The sequence below is a fragment of the Lipophrys pholis genome (genome assembly GCF_963383615.2).
Source record: "Lipophrys pholis genome assembly, chromosome: 19".
In the NCBI taxonomy this organism is placed as follows: domain Eukaryota; kingdom Metazoa; phylum Chordata; class Actinopteri; order Blenniiformes; family Blenniidae; genus Lipophrys; species Lipophrys pholis.
The window spans coordinates 23,529,400-23,535,566 of NC_137647.1; positions in this window are offsets into that span (position 1 = coordinate 23,529,400).

The following is a 6,167-nucleotide window of genomic DNA, read 5'->3' on the forward strand; positions in this document are numbered from 1 at the left end:
TTTCAGCCATTCTTCATAGTCTCCATCTGGTCCTGGACCATTTTTATACCACATTGTTACATGCAACTCGTCAGGCTCCATGGTGTGATCTGGGCTTTTCAACATTTGTTTCGCTTGATTAAGTATGAATGTTCCTGTTTTGTGTGGTGGGACATCTGGTATGTCCAACGTGTAGTAATAGTGCAAACTACCAGTGGCTCTTAACACAAAACTTCCACCTGAGTCAAGCTCCCCCTTCCGTCGGACCATAATCCTGCCCCGTCCGTCTGGTATGAGTCCTAACTGCAGCTTTGCGAGCAAATCTCTCCCTAAAAGGTTTACCGGGCAGTCGGGGTAATACAATACAGAAGCGGTGGCCTGTAGTCCGTGTTGGTGTCTGTCTTGAAAGTGTATGGGAGTCGTCAGTGGTACTGGTGAAGTGTTGCCATCTGCTGTTCGCACATATACTGTTTTTGATGTCTGAATGAGTCCTGGTACTCTTTCTCTCAAAGTAGTTTTACATGCCCATGTGTCGCACAAGAATGTTATCTGTTTATTATTGCAAGTCAGGGTCACTTCGGGTAGAGTGTCGGCTGAGTACAGAAGTTCCTCATAGTTTATCAAGATCTCGGTTTGTGTGTCTGTTTCGTCTACTTCGTCAAAGAAATGTGGCCCAGTGTCGTCCTGAGTCCGTTGTGTGTCATGTCCCCTGGGGCCATCTAGTCATGCTCGGTTTTTGTCAAAAGCGTTTTTCTGGTCTTTCAGTGCAGTCTCTTGCAATATGTCCCAGTTTCCCACAGGTCCAGCATCCATCCACTCTGTTACCAAAATTTCCTCTACCTCTGCCTCCACCCCTCTGTCCTCTAAAAGGTCTACGCCCTCTGCTTCTCATCCCGCCTCTAGGTGGTCCTTGGTAAAACACTTCCTCAAAGCCCTGCTGTTCCTGAAAATAAGCTCCTGTTCCTCCACTGTTCTCGCTGTTTTTCTTTTGTTTTGTTACTTTCTCTGCATGTATGGCGTGTGTAATGTACTCTTCCAATGTCCCCCCTGAAAGTCCGATGTAATGTTTTGAGACCCATCCTCTGATGGCGTCTGAAGATCCTGCATGAAGTGCGTTTTTAAGTTGTTGGTTGTAAGGGCCTTGTGGGTTAACGTCTGGTTGTAGTCCACTATTGGCTCTGAAAACCTTGGTCATCCTGAATCTGTAGTCGTCAAAGGTCTCGTCTGTTCTCTGTCTGGTTCTGCCTATTTCTGTGTAGTTTGCTATCCGGCGGAAAACAGCGCGTGCTCTTTCCGCCACTGCATTTATTCTGCCTGTTAGTTCAGGTGTCCCATCAGCTAAAGGTCGCTGATTTATGTCTACCGGACTCCAGTCCCCAACGACCTTGTGCCAGTTTGGCCCAAGAGCAGCCATCCACACTTGTTGGACTTCAAGTCCATTCAGGTGGTAAGAGGTTCTGAGGTTGGTCATGTCTGTTATGAACTGCTCCACGTCGTCGCCTGGTTTGGTGATGTTTTCGAGAGCCTTTTTAATGTCTTCCTGAGTCCAGGTTCTGTATACTAGTATGGTAGGTCTCTGCTGTCCTTGTCCTGCTAACAGGTTAGCTACTTCTATCAGGGGGTAGTTCTCTGCGTCCGATATGTTTGTGGTCGGTGTTTTTGGTGATCCTAATGGGTTAAAGGAATCCCAGGTCTTTTTCCTGTCTTTCGGAAGCATACCTTGGCTCCTAGTCGCTATTGGGCTGTAAGTGTCTTTCTGGCGTGTATCTAGTTTCGACAAGTCTGGGTATATCTGTGGTTTACAACCCGCATAAGGGGGTGGTGCTGTCTCTTCCTCTGAGTCAGGTTTTTCTGGTGTCATGGGTGCGGTAGGTTTCACTGTTGCTTCTGTCGTTGTTACTACACTTGTTACTGCTCCGGCCCTGTTTTGTGCAACTGGCCCTGTTTCATCATCTTCCCTCCTGTGATACATTAACTGCTCCTTCCCTCTGCTCTTTCTTTCTCCTTCTCTCCTTTTTTGTGCTATTTCCATCCATTTTCTAGTATGATCATAACCTTCTTTTTTCATCTTTTTAGGATCCTTTTTAGTTTTTTCTTTAATCGCATCTTGTAAAACTGTTATTTTTTGTGTATTGAGGCTCCCGTCGAAGCCGTATTTTGCGATCCAATCATCCAAATGTTTTACATTTTCTTCGCTGCAGCGTTCTACATATTTCCAATCTTTACAAGTTAATTGATCGCGCGGTTTAGGTTTTTTGGTGTTCCCTTGTCCCATTTTGTTTTTAAATTTGGACGGACCGTACTACTTGGGGTAGTCTATGGTACCGTTGGTCAACCTTTCAACAGGGTAGTGGTTAATTTTTTTTTCACTGATCGCGGTAATTCTCTCTTCAACCCTTTCAGGTGGAGAATTCTTGCCTGTGCATCCACGTCAGCCCACTACTTACTTTCCTGTTGTTTTTAAATGATGGCTGTAACCTAGTGGTTCACAGGCCACCCACTCATTCAACGTGCACACTTTTATTTTTTTATTTTTCTCACGGATTTTTTGGTAGACGCTCAACCGTGGACTCCGTTGCCCGTTTAACATGAACTATTCTCAGGTGTTCATTACCTCAGCGTCTTTTTATTTTACCTGTTACTAGAATTCACAGGGTTTTATTATCCTGCAACCCTCAGTCGCACAGTTTTCTTTTTAACCCAAAACAATGCTCACCCTTCGGAGTCCTTTTCCTCTCGCCGTTGGATGCCGTCAACCTGTGGGTCCCAGCACACGAAATAGTGTCAGTTCCTGGAAAAGGTGCTGGGTCTCACCTAGTGAGGCCCGCCACGGCCGTGGGCTTGCTGGCGACTACCGCGCCCGCTGGGACCACCAGGCGTTGTTGGCATCCGGCTTGAAGGACCAAGTTAAATGTCAGGTTTAAGCTACGGACATTTATTAAATCTGCAAGAAAGAAGAAGAAGACAACAAGAAATGAGCTTTGTTTACTCGCGAGGAGAAATGACTAGGAGTGTACCCAAGTACACCTCCTATCCACTCTGCTCCCAGATCATTTCTCCTGCGTTTGTATTCCATTTAACAAAGGGGAGGGTTTACAGGATACACATCATAGAAACAAACATTCTGTGAGTTTTAACAGTTTTATCAACTATGAGTACAATCAAAGGACATCCCCCGCACATGGGACGTCGAGAAGGCAGCTGTGTGGATAACATGGCTCATCCTGCTTATCAGCCTCGGTCAGGTTGACGTGCTCAGAACATATGATTAGTGTGCAGCGCCTCAGCGGCGCTGCTAAGAAAGAACACAAGGAATAAAACTGAACTTGAACATGAATATAATTAAGCACGGATATGGCAACTATATATAAAATTACTCTAACATCCTTCCTCCTACCACCTCCTCAGCCTGACATCCAGAGACGTCGTCCAGTTTACTTTGAAAAACCACTAAGCGCAGGCGTTCGTTCTCAGTTAAATCCCAGCTATTATTTGTGTAATTGATGTTATTTCTGAAATTAGATTTTCTTCTTCAGCTTTTTTAGCTTTAGCGATCGAACTTCCGTATGTTCGTAAAAATTTGTTTAATTCGAATTTGAACAGTTCCCAATTACTCCAAAACTGATTTTCTGTTAGATTTATGCCAGTAGCGATCAATTAATGAAATAACAATTTTACACACGTTGTCATGTTTTAGAATGGAGCTGTTCACTTTCCAGTATGAACTCCTAAGGTGACTATTAAGATTCACAGAGATTTGTATTGAACGAGTATGGGGGCGCCGTATCACCGCCATCTTGGATTTCCTCACTGGCATCTCTTGCATATTTCTGGGGGGGTTACTGGTGTTGTGCCAAAAAGTGATCCTCATCTACTGAAGCGCCTTTTATCAGGATTTACCGTTATTTACATATCCTAAACTGTATCACCTATCACGTATCATGTATGTATAATAATAATAATAATAATAATAATAATAATAATAATAATAATAATAATAATAATAATAATAATATCATCAGCTAAATAAAATCTATAATTTCTTTATTTTGCATGTCAATTTTAATTTTTTTTCTAAACTGCAGTTTGGTTTACCAGTGCAAACAAGGAAAACAGACAACTCAAATACATAAACTATATAGACATTACTTATTGACACGTAAATGACATGCAAGACGATGCTATAAGCTGAAAATCCTTCCTTTTTAAATAGTTCTTTTTTTGCTTACAGGAAACGTGAGACTTTCTCAGACTCACCTGAGTTGTTACCATGTTCATGCAGTTTAGTATATTTGTACGTTATGGCTGTAAATCCTACTAAAAGCAGCTGGGACAGAATGGACGTGTCCAGGGACAGACAGGCAGTGTCCACTGGGGGACAGCAATACGCTTTGGACAGGGAATCACTTTTTGGCACCTGCATCGTTTTCTCGTCACAACGTCTGCTTGTTTGGACGCTCCGTCCCCGTTCAAGGAATCATTTTCACCGGATTTGAACGGTTGGTAGACTTTCTAATATTTCTGTCTGTATGCATTGTTTTGCAATGGCATACCCGTATTGTTCTGAGCCCAGCACAGAATCCCACCTTGTAGCTTCGGGATATATCAAAGTACCATATATCAGTATTATATAGAAGTATGTCCTTGGAGAAATACGTGGGAGTCGCAGTGATGTCAGTAATGTCTGTGTGGAACATTGGATACCCCCATATTTAGATTATTCTTTTTTTTATTATCATTCTACATTAATTGTTTATTCTTCATTTGTAATGTCTGTGGCCCATATTGATGTGATCATCAACGTCAATATGTTTCCCAATTACACACTTAAATCATTATATTACTGTACAGGCAGAACATTTCCTCCAAATTCAAATCAAATAGTTTTCAGCAAACTGCAGCAGGTTCCTGTCCTGTCCATTCCTACATGACCCCAGGTTCCTCTGGGTCACTTTTCAAGTGGATTCACTGCAGCATTTCTTTCACAATCACACTAAAATCACACCCAATTGAAATATTGCTGTCAGGGCAGATTTTTAAATATTTGAATTGTACAAATTGCACCACGTTCTTGTTCTACACAAAGACCTGGGACCTCAGGCGAGAGCACGTGCACTGGCTGAAGTGTGGTCTTGTCTTTTATGTTGCAGAATAAAAATCAAGCTATCAAACCCATGCATGCCTGGATAACGTGTATAAATCTGAACGGGTGTGCAACAAAATGGAGGCACTGCGGGAGAATGAACTCGGTGCCCAGTGAGGCGACGTTCCAGGGGAGGACCGCTGGGGAGCTTTACCGAAAGCAACCACAAGAGGGCAGCAAACTCACACAATGGACCTGGAGGAGCTGGCGGAGGCCTCGTCTCAGAAGACTGAGATCTACAACTCAGCTCAAAGAGGTGTGTATGAAACCTAAAATCCCATCGGGAAATGTGGCAACAAAGCAAGCGTTGATTTGATTAGTCAGTGAATCCAAGGACGATTTGATTGATGAGGAAGAGCAAAATGTTGCAGCACATCACCTGAAGACTTTGTTAGAACACACTGAGCAGATTGAAGAAGAAGCTGACGATGGAAAAAGAGAACAATCTGCCGAGATCTCACCTCAAACTCGCCATGGAACCACAACAAATACGTCTGGAAGCAAAGTATCCACAGCTTCGGCGGAGTAGTCGAGCCCTACAGGAGGTATGGAAGCGAATCAAAAATCAATCAACAAAGATAAAATAGATCGATCAAAAATATTTGGAGAAGGGGTTAGATTTCATAAGATTTTACTTCTTCCTATCCCTTCTCAGGCATTGTGTGTGTGTGTGTGTGTGTGTGTGTGTGTGTGTGTGTGTGTGTGTGTGTGTGTGTGTGTGTGTGTGTGTGTGTGTGTGTGTGTGAATATTTAAATACAGAGAATATATTTTCATTAGGTCTATAGTCCGTCCAGGAGACGCAGGCCGGCGTTGCTCAAGGTGAACCATGAAAAAGTGGCGAGGAAATGATTTTTGTTCAAACAACACCTTCAATTCAATTCAACTTTATTTATAAATGTCAATTTAACAGTTATTTCAAGGCAGTTTTACAGAGAAAACCCAACAATTCCACAAGAGAAAGCATTAGTGACTGTGGGAAGGAAAAACTCTTTAATAGGAAGAACCCTGCAGAACCAGGCTCTGAGGAGAACCCTGTAGAACCAG